This window comes from Sinocyclocheilus grahami, unplaced genomic scaffold (genome assembly GCF_001515645.1).
Source record: "Sinocyclocheilus grahami isolate Dianchi unplaced genomic scaffold, SAMN03320097.WGS_v1.1 scaffold41.1, whole genome shotgun sequence".
NCBI lineage: Eukaryota > Metazoa > Chordata > Actinopteri > Cypriniformes > Cyprinidae > Sinocyclocheilus > Sinocyclocheilus grahami.
Genome location: NW_015505220.1, coordinates 2,441,864 through 2,452,343, shown reverse-complemented (window position 1 = coordinate 2,452,343; position 10,480 = coordinate 2,441,864). Strand labels below are relative to the sequence as shown.

At 36.8% G+C, this 10,480-nt stretch overlaps 1 long non-coding RNA gene across 1 annotated transcript; it reads right to left on the bottom strand.

Moving 5' to 3' along the window:
* Nucleotides 1-4,548: 4,548 nt before the first annotated feature.
* Nucleotides 4,549-8,997, bottom strand: LOC107582213 (uncharacterized). Its single transcript, XR_001608927.1, has 3 exons — nucleotides 8,981-8,997; nucleotides 6,432-6,434; nucleotides 4,549-4,679 (listed from the first exon to the last, which is right to left on the bottom strand). It is a non-coding gene; the product is annotated as an uncharacterized lncRNA (long non-coding RNA).
* Between the last annotated feature and the right edge of the window lie 1,483 nt (nucleotides 8,998-10,480).

Sequence of the window (10,480 nt, the reverse complement as noted above, 5' to 3'; positions counted from 1 at the left end):
GGGGTATTCTTATTAGAATCTGAACACTGTTCATATCTCTGAAACTGCATACTGAAAACTTAAAACACATTAAATGCTTCAGTAAATGCAGCCATGTGAGCATTGCACAGGTTCCCCATTTGCACATATGTATAATCCTTTACATATTAATTAGCAATCAAACCAACAGATGAATCTGATGCTTGAGTTGTTTCATTTAAAAAGCAGTGTTGCAGTCTTTGGCTGGGTTGCAATACTCTGCCAAGGCACACAAGAAAAAAAAAAAAAAAAAGACCACAACGGACTTTGTAAATCCTCTATGGTAAGAGCAAATAACCAAAGCAAGAGCATAACTGCCATAAATTACCTCCAAGTGTGGTGTGTCCATGCACCAGAGGGATGCTGAACAACTGGTGTCCAGGTGCCATGGAAACAACTTGGAAATGAATATACTGACACTGTGAGGCTGGCACAAGACATCAGGAAACATTCCTTCCACCTCCCCTCGGCTCGGTTGTAAACATGGACACAACACATCATGCAAATTACTGGGCTCGACTACTACCCAAAAGATCGCAAATGGGCCAAGAACATCACATCTGTTACTGTGAACGAACACCAGCACAGACCTCCTGCACCACTGCAGCAAAACCAATTTTTATACAGTCTTTAAACAGTTTGCACTGAGCCATTTCCCATTGAGCGTAGTCTGGTTTCGGACTGCATCTGTCCAGGATAATTTGTGTTAAATTAAAGAAAATCAAAGCTTTGTACTGTTTGTACTTAGCAGTGATGTTTTAAATGCAAAGCACATCCTAGAAAAAAAAAAAAAACGTTCTATGGTGCATATGTTCAAAAAAGGTATCAGGATGTACTCTCTTAACTACTTCCCAAGTAACCTTTCTTCACTGAGTAGTAAAACATGTCTGTTCCCTTTCTTTTGTGTCTGCAACAGTAACATAAATTGGAATGCAAAAGATCTCTGGTATTTAGGTACAAGGATCTCTTCATATACATTACCCAGCTGAACTCCATTTTCACAGTTCAAACTAGATGTGGGTGATATGGAAAAAAAAATCATCCATTTTTTTCAGGCAGTTTCACAATCCATGATCTTATCAAAAAAAAATATTCATAAAAGAAAAAAAAGACTGATAAGACATACAAGTGTTTGTTCTTACAATCGCAGCAGCTGTTTTAATAAAATTTGTAACTACTTTTTTTTTCTACCAAATATTTTAGCTTCACAAATTAGGATCATAATAATTCAATAAATGTTTAAATCAACAAAATATTAAAAAATATAAATATATATATATATATATATATATATATATTACTTATCTTATTAAGTAAAGTCTAATTTAAATGTGCACTCTGATTTAATTATGTTGTCTTCTTAATAATCATTATCGCCGTCTTTCATCTAAAAATATATGCTTGATTAATAGTCATTTTTGTATTAATTTGGGTACAATTTATGTTTAATATGTGCAACAAATTATATTTGCTAGCTGACAATTATTATAATTGCTACAATTAACTAATAATTTACTGCTTATTAATATTATTAAGGTAGTTGTTAAGTTTAGGTATGGAATAGGATTAAGGGATCTAAAATATGGTCATGCAGAACAAGGCATTAATACGTGCTTTATAAGTATTAATAAACAGCCAATATGTCAGTAATATGCATGCTAAGCAACTAGTTAATATGAGAATCGGTTCCTCAACTAATGTGTTTCCAACGTATCTTAAAGGGGTCATATGATGCTGCTAAAAATAACATTATTTTGTGTATTTGGTGTAATGAAATGTGTTTATGCGGTTTAAGGTTCAAAAAACACATTATTTTCCACATACTGTACATTATTGTTTCTCCTCTGTGCCCCGCCTTTCTGAAACGCGTAGATTTTTACAAAGCTCATCGGTCTGAAAAAGCGAGGTGTGCTCTGATTGGCCAGCTATCCAGTGCGTTGCGATTGGCCGAATTCCTCAAGCGTGTGATGGAAATGTTACGCCCCCTTATCATATTGTGATGCCTGCAGCAACCACATGTGACGATCTCGGGCTTGACTCCGCTTCGTCCACGGTGAAAGCCGATCCGGCGATCCACAGCGCGAAGTTGAAGTATTTCCTCAGTGACCAGCACGGATCAGCTCCAGGCATGACGAAGCGATATCATCCTCTTTTGGAAGACCAAACAAAGTAGTTTCGCTTTTACAATGAAACACAGCGCCTTCACGACATGGCGGCAGCAACAATACTACAGCGAGAATAAAGGTTCCTTTCTTTGCATGAACATTTGGGCGGCGTTATGCAAATCTTCCCAGATAGTGACGTAGATATGTGGGGGCGTGTTAGAACGAGTCGTTTTAGGTAGGTGTGGTTGACTCTTAACTTTTATAAAGAATATCTCTTTGGATTTGAGACTTTAGTCTCTGCAACTTTACATATCTTCTTTATTCACCAAGAGCTTGTAACATTCCAAAGAGAAAGGAAAAATTGAAATCGCATCATATGACCCCTTTAATGTGCTCTACAGTCTCACAGTGCACAAATAAATGCATGTTTTTTGACTGAACCTGCTCAGGAAATGTCAATACTAAGATTTATTTTAAGGGTGGTCAAAATTTCAAACTTTAATTTAAAAAGAGGAACAGAAAAATACAGTCAGACACAGCTAAACATTCAAAAAGAGCAATATATGTATTTTTTAAAGTATGTATATTATTTTTAAAATGGTTCAACAAAAGCAAAACTCCAATTCTAAAGCTATTAGTATGTCAAGCCCACCCACAATGAGCAGGGCAGAGGACAAACCTCCCCTGTCCCACTGCCAGGTTTATTTTAGCTGCACATACAATTTACCTTGTGCATAATAAAATTGGCCTTATCGAGTCTGTTCCATTTGCCAAGGAAGTTATTCAAATTCTGTATTAACATACCGCCGCAAAGTGAAATTGATGGAACATGTCCAAATCTGTGCTTGACATCTACCAGTATATAGATCAACAGCCCAGTCAAAACAGGTTCCTTCATTAAACAGGTGATACAAAACTCCATCAGCGACTAATATTCACTGACAGTTGGATGAGATTGGATTTTTACATTAGTGTCAAAATTCATTCTCAACTTGCGGTGGAGAAAGTTCAATTTTAAGATTGGGCTACAGGGTTTTGGAGGTCAGACAAAAATAATATGAACTTCTACGTGTGTATATATAAATAAATAAAAATAAAAAATCAAACTTGCAGGAGTTCAGAACAGGAAGATCTGGATAAGAACCATTCTTCTTGTTTAACAGCTTAACAAATCCAATGATTTAAAGTGATGTAATTCCTGCCAACAAATGCATTGCTCTATTTGAGGCAGACTACCCGTATATTCTCATAGGCAAGACACATTAATATCACAAATGAGATCTCTTTAATATCTTGAATGGTTGTTCTATACAGAAACCAGATTGACTGGAGAGCAAACAGAGACCTTCTCAGATTTGTGTCCTAAAAATGACCACAGTAATTTGACAGATGTCTCCTCAAGAGTTACAGAAGAGATCTCAAACTATGCTCATATTTGCCAGGATCCCAAAATCTGCAATGAGAGCTCTAAATGGGTCCCCGGCTCAAATATTTGATTTTGCTAATATTTTTTCTGAAGAAAGACAGAAATGTAGACTGTAGTGATGAAAGCCAAAATATTAAATGTCATGGATGAAGCTTTACAGAGTAATCCACTATTTTGTAGAGAGGGCGATTTTCACCTGAGATTCAGAGCCAAATTACAAAGGGGTAAAACACATCCTTACAAAGTCTATTATTAAGATATTGTTTTAGACAATGTATCAATTAATTAATACTACTATATGAAGCATATGCTATATAATATTTTGTCATTATGTATTCACCCTCATGCGTTCTAAACGTGTAAGACTTTATGAAATACAAAAGTAGATTTTTTTTTACTCTATACAAACAGGCATTTCACAGTGATCCAAAAAAAGCTGTTCACAATTATTTCACTGACATCATTGGCATCCCACAAAACACACTTTTTAGAATAATGAAATAACATCAAAATATAGTTTTAAATGCTATACATTAAAACAGGAATTATGGCCTTATAATGAACAGTATAAATACAGTACAATTATAGTACTGTATAAATACAGTATAAGTAGAGAAAAATGTTTATTGATTTTGAGACATGAGTTTTGAGACATGTTTTATTAAATTAAAAATGAATTTAAGGATTAACTTTAAGTAAGCATTAAATGATGGCAAGGCAATTGAAATGCAAAATTATGAAAGAAAATATGTAAAATGAGCACGGCCAATTTAAAAATATCATTCACTAATGAATAATAATAATACAACTATAATATTGGTTGTTAACTAACATGATACCAATATAATTTCTGCTCAACTACTGACACTAGACAGGTTTCCCAAGTATTCCCCTTGTCTCTTATGGTTGATCAAACATATAGTCCTGTTGGTTGAATCACTGTTGCTGCTATGTGTCACACCCCTGTGGACTGTCTATTGTGGTTTATCCCTCTGTGTCCTTATTTGGTTGTTCCTGTTCTCATTATTAGTTAATCTCCTCATTGTGCTCACCTGTCTGCCCCTCTTTATCTGCCCTATATCTATTCCTGTCTCTTGTACTCGTGTTTGTCAGTTATTGTGAATGTTACCCTGTGCGTGTGCCTACCCTGTTTTGGATGTTACCATGTTGTGGATTGATTAAAGTGTTCTTATATCCTTCATCTTCGTCGTCCTGCCTGTTCTCTAGCACAGCATAACCGTGACACTATGTTGGGCTGGTTTGATAGCAACAAAGTTTTTACATCAACCTAGGAATGCCTATGAATGAAGACAATATTTCCACAAAACTAAATAAATAATAAACTATAAATAAATACAAATAAAAAAATACTCACTTCAACTTTAAATTGACACTTTCATCACTTGGAAAAAGTAAAGAAAATAAAAAAGGAACAATATGGATTTCACAGCCAGGGTCAAGCACTGACTCAAAAGCTACCAAATAAATAACTAAATGAAAAATCTTATATAAAAACCACCAATCGATAGTGTGAAATGACCGTCCAGCTCTCCCCAGATGAAGGCATGTGATGGGCAGAGAAACTGTGTGAAAGGCTGTCCTGTGGCCTCTTAAATTGGACAGGGAGAACATTTTCACCAACACCTGATCACAGCTCGGCAAGCTATTATTAAAAAGCATCCTGCACTAACTAGATTTCCTTGCACTGGATCATAGCAGTGACAAGGCTGCTGTCAGTCAGGGAGTGGAGATGATGACCCTGTCTGGACTACATAACCTTTTGAAAACAACCAGACCATAACAGTCCCAAACAAACTTGATTTAATTTAATTTACTGAAAGCGCTGGCATTATCCATGCTGTAGCGCCAGTATAACACAGACTAGGCAATAAACAATAGCTTTACATTACATTTATGCATGTGGCAGAGGCTTTTATCCAAAGCGAAGTGATAATGTCTTCAAGCTATACACCCATAAGTAAAAGAGTCTGAGGCTCAAGGCCCAAATGCATCAGTGTGCAGAGTTTGTCATGTTTAATGTTTATATTGAGATGGCCATAATGTGAATAAAGACTTTTTAACTTTTTTTTGGACCAGAAGAAGTGCCTCGGATTTCTTTTATTGTAGTAGTTGGAAACTTCTTTGCGTCTGGTAAATAGTGTTGGGGGTAATGAATTACAAGTAATGCGAGTAATGTAAATTTACGCATTGCTTTTAAATTGACAAGAAATCAGAGTTACTTTTCCAAATAAGTAACACAAGATATCCCCCGCCCCCATTTATTCACTGACTTGTCTCCTGTCCTCGTGTTGAGAGAAACTGGGAGTGAGGTGCAGAGGAACTTCCTTCAGCCGAAGGCTTATTAATTTAACTTTTTGTGTCAAAGGGCCTTTACAGTTGCCAAAAATATAACTTTTCAGTTTTTGTTATTAAACAACAAACAAGCAAGCCCAGTCCAGGTGACAAAAAGTAATACAAACTAATGTAATGCATTACTTTCCATAAAGTGTAACTAAGTAACACAATTAGGCCTAGTTACTTTTTAATAGAGTAACGCAATACTGTAATGCATTACTTTTAAAAGTAACTTTCCCCAACACTGCTGGTAAAGATGTGTAAGGGGCATCTTCATAACCTTTCACCAGTCTGCAATCAGGAAAACCTAGAGACAGACAATGCGCAATCAAAATCATTTACTTCTCCTTGCTATTGTACAGGTCAACAGCTTCTGCAAGACAATTAATAACTACACCCTGACCCGCTGATTGTTCAAGATTATATGGTAAGGAGGACATCATCTACACTTTTAAGCACTGAATCCATCTCCATTGCAGACAAAATATGTAGAGGTAGGCTATGTCTGGGGGTGGATGAACAAGAACCAGCTAAACTATGAAACGACCTCCACCCTCATTTTTCTGCTGGACATAATTAGACTCCTAATCAAATTTCACTCATACAGTGGAGGACAAGATGACCGGGCCCTCGGCCTCCAACTGAAAGAGCCTTCTCAGTATTCAATGCACATAACGATCAGCCCGAAGCTGAGGTGGGCTGAAAATACTTTTTTTTTTACAGACTTCAGCACAATTACTTTCAGTTAAACAGGTAGGAACTTCCCTGCATCGTGGCCACAAACAGCATAGAAAATTAATGATGGAATAAGACACAATGACAACGAATACATCACAGGAATCCCTGCCTATTAAAGCTCCAATGTTTTGAAGTTTTTACACTGCCGGAGAGCACAGTAGCGATAGGCCAACAATCCCTGCAGTCTTCAAAGAAACCTATTCTCAATGAAGTCTAATTAAAGTTTTAGAGCTCTGCGCATCTTCGGCGGCATGCAGGGGATGCGTGTGGGTTATTTGTGTTTCGTCATATCTGCAGTGTGGACTAGACTGTGAACTGAGAATGAAAGATGTCCTGACATTTTTTTTTTTACTTTTTGTCGATGGTGCAGCCAGGAATCTCTGTGGGAGATGATTTTCCCCGAGGAGTTGGATAGATGCCTCAGGCAAGGTCTCTGAGGAAGAGTGATAGTACCTACAGGCACACAGTTTCCGTTCAATAGACGCCTCTTTCCTGGCATTTTTACCAAAGTGGGAAGATTAAGCATTTTTTTTCATGTCCCTGTCTCTCTCCCTTAGTCCTGCATAGGGACTGAGGTCAAATTCCTCAGCCGTTTATGGATGAGTTTAACTCGATTTATGGGAAGATCATGACATTCAGGTTGTTTTCTCCTCCGGCTCAGTTCAACAATTCTGTCAGCGGCTGCACCACTGAAATTCAGTATGGAGTTTTTATAACCTACACATTTTTTACACGTGTTATTACACACAAAGTGCTCATGTAGCGAATTCAAGGAATGACGGTACATTTAAAAAAAGTAACGATACCAGCCTTTCTGGTAGTACTGAGTACCGGGTTGTTCCAGTACCCACTAATCGGTGACTGCTTTCAAACGAGTGCTCTGTGAAGATCGTCAAAGGTTTCTATGTACAATCTGTTTTTGCAGTGCTGAGCATTTTAACCAATCACAGTGTGTGACTGCGTGCTTGCAACAGCCAGGCGTTTAAGCCAGAGTTAGTTCAGCGTGAGATCTTGCACACTTACGAATAGTTAGGCTATAACCAACAAAGTACAACTTGCGCTGTAGGTGAAGCGAAGTGAACCGAGCAGCTTAATTGATTATAAAGAAAGCACTTTTTGCTCAGCTTCTGTACATTATTCTGCTTGCTTTCTGTATATAACCCATTAATAATTTGATCAATATTAATAAAGGTTTCATGGTGATAAGTGCACACTGCAACGTTTCGGGAGTGACAACTGTATTAAAATGCGGGACATAATCTGAAATTGCAATGTTGGCACTTGTTCTGTTCACCTGTGATGCATTTCTTGCATAAAAAGATCCAATTCAATTATTAAAATAATAATGTTTACACAACTTAATATTTGAAGGTTACATGCTAATGTTTTACCATATTATTTACTTTTATTAATAGCACTACTAATTAATAGGGGTGAGGGAACAAATCAATACAGTATAGTATTGCGATATTTTCCGCGGCAATACTGTATCGATACACGGACGGCAAGTATCGATCTTTTATTATACTATTTGGTAGAATAATAAAAAGCATTGTTCACAATACCTGTAGTAGCACAGCAGTGCATACCTGTTTACATTTAATTAAGGTTGACAAGACTAGACTGTAATACAAATAATTGAGTTCTCCAGGTGCATACAACATTTATGACAGGTTTTCATGAATGTATTGGTCAGTTTGTCTGCTTGACAATCCCATTTTCCACTGCAGCAATACAATTGAAGTGAGATAAACAAACTGAGAAATGTTTCTTTGTAGTTAAAACAGACGCTTCCAAAGTTTTCCTTTGGGGACATAATTTGAATTTGGAAAAAGGTAATAAATTACAATATATCGCAGAATATCGCAATATATTTAAAATGGCAATAATATTGTATTGTGACACAAGTATCGTGATAATATGGTATTGTGAGGCCTCTGGTGATTCCCACCCCTACTAATTAACACATTTTAATATTTTTTAATCTAAAAATAGTTAAACAAAACAAAAAAAGTATTAAAATAAAATAGTTACAATAGTTTTTGGTTCGAAAATTGAGACCGAGAACTGTGGCATTTTACTGGTATTGGTACTGAATTAATATTAATTATACTATTATCGTGGCCTAATGGTTAGAGAGTCAGACTCGTAGCCCAAAGGTTGCGGGTTCGAGTCTCGTACCGGCAGGGATTGTAGGTGGGGGGAGTGAATGTACAGTGCTCTCTCCCACCTTCAATACCACGACTGAGGTGCCCTTGAGCAAGGCACTGAGCCCCCAACTGCTCCCCGGGTGCCGCAGGAAAAAAATGGCTGCCCACTGCTCCGGGTGTGTGTTCACGGTGTGTGTGTGTGTGTTCACTGCTGTGTGTGTGCACTTTGGATGGGAAAAATTCCGAGTATGGGTCACCATACTTGGCCACATTTAAAAAAAAATAAATTTAAATTAGTACAGTAGATGTCATTGTATCTTCATTACAAGCCTTTGGATTTCTCTTTTGCCTTGCATTGTGAATGAGCAACTTTCTGCCCACTGCTCCGGGTGTGTGTTCACGGTGTGTGTGTGTGTTCACTGCTGTGTGTGTGCACTTTGGATGGGAAAAATTCCGAGTATGGGTCACCATACTTGGCCACATTTAAAAAAAATGTTTTTAAATTAGTACAGTAGATGTCATTGTATCTTCATTACAAGCCTTTGGATTTCTCTTTTGCCTTGCTTTGTGAATGAGCAACTTTTTTTTTCTCCACTAAGTCAAGTACCTTTTTTTTAAACCAGCAAAACACTTGACCAACTAAATTACCTTACTCTCTTGTCTGGCCAATTAAAACCATTAAGAGTGTCTAATGATCACACTTACACCTTGATTTCATCCAATATCAACAACTGTAATAAACCGACAAGCCCTCGCACTTGACCTTGGGGCTATTTATGTAAAAGTAATTTCATTAAGAATAAATGCACTTAAGTATGACCACTTAAACAAAGTATGTTTGCATGCATGCAAAAAAAATAAAAAGCCTGTTTATCGTATGTTGTTTAGCAACATCAACAGCAAAAGCATGTTTTAAACTGCAGATGTAAGTCATACTGCCATATTCAGAGTGTCAATGATCCTTTGTGGTCTGGCATTAGATTTTTCCAATATGTATGGAAGGCACAAATATTCTAGTGCCTTCATATATTCAGGAATATTCAGTGTTCCCGTGGCTGGCTTGAAAGTATGAGTAATGATGGCTGGACGCTATTAGCTTGTAATTGTGCAGCTTGGGCTGTAACTCACTCTCATCTTTTATGGGAAGTGTAATCAAATGGTCACTATCGCCACAATAAATCACACACTCTCCTCATCGCTTTCCGCTCATTTTCATTTCATAACTGCAGCTGCTCTCTGCAGTCAGTGATGCATTGAAAAAGACTAACACAACAAGTGAAATTAAAACATTAAAAAAAGATTAAAAAGAAGTAAAATCGCTATTCACTTGACAAATTAATATATGTTGCATCAGATGAAATATTGTAATAAAATTCAGCTCAAATGCTAAAAAAGTTTTTTCCACTTATTTTGGCTTCTTTAAGCTTTTTCCAATCATTCATCATAGCCACATAGTAGAACCACAGGCTTATAGATAGATAGAGAGAGAGAGAGATACCTGATGCCAATGAAAAAGGCAGAAGAGCATATTTTACTAAAACGATAGGCTAATTTCTGAACTGAACAAGTAATGTTCAGGAAATTTGGCACATCTTTCTGTGAGACTTAATAATATTAGCACGGCTTGGCCAGTCGATGTTCATATATCAATGATAAATCTAAAAAAGGCTCTAACAATGGTACTCTTA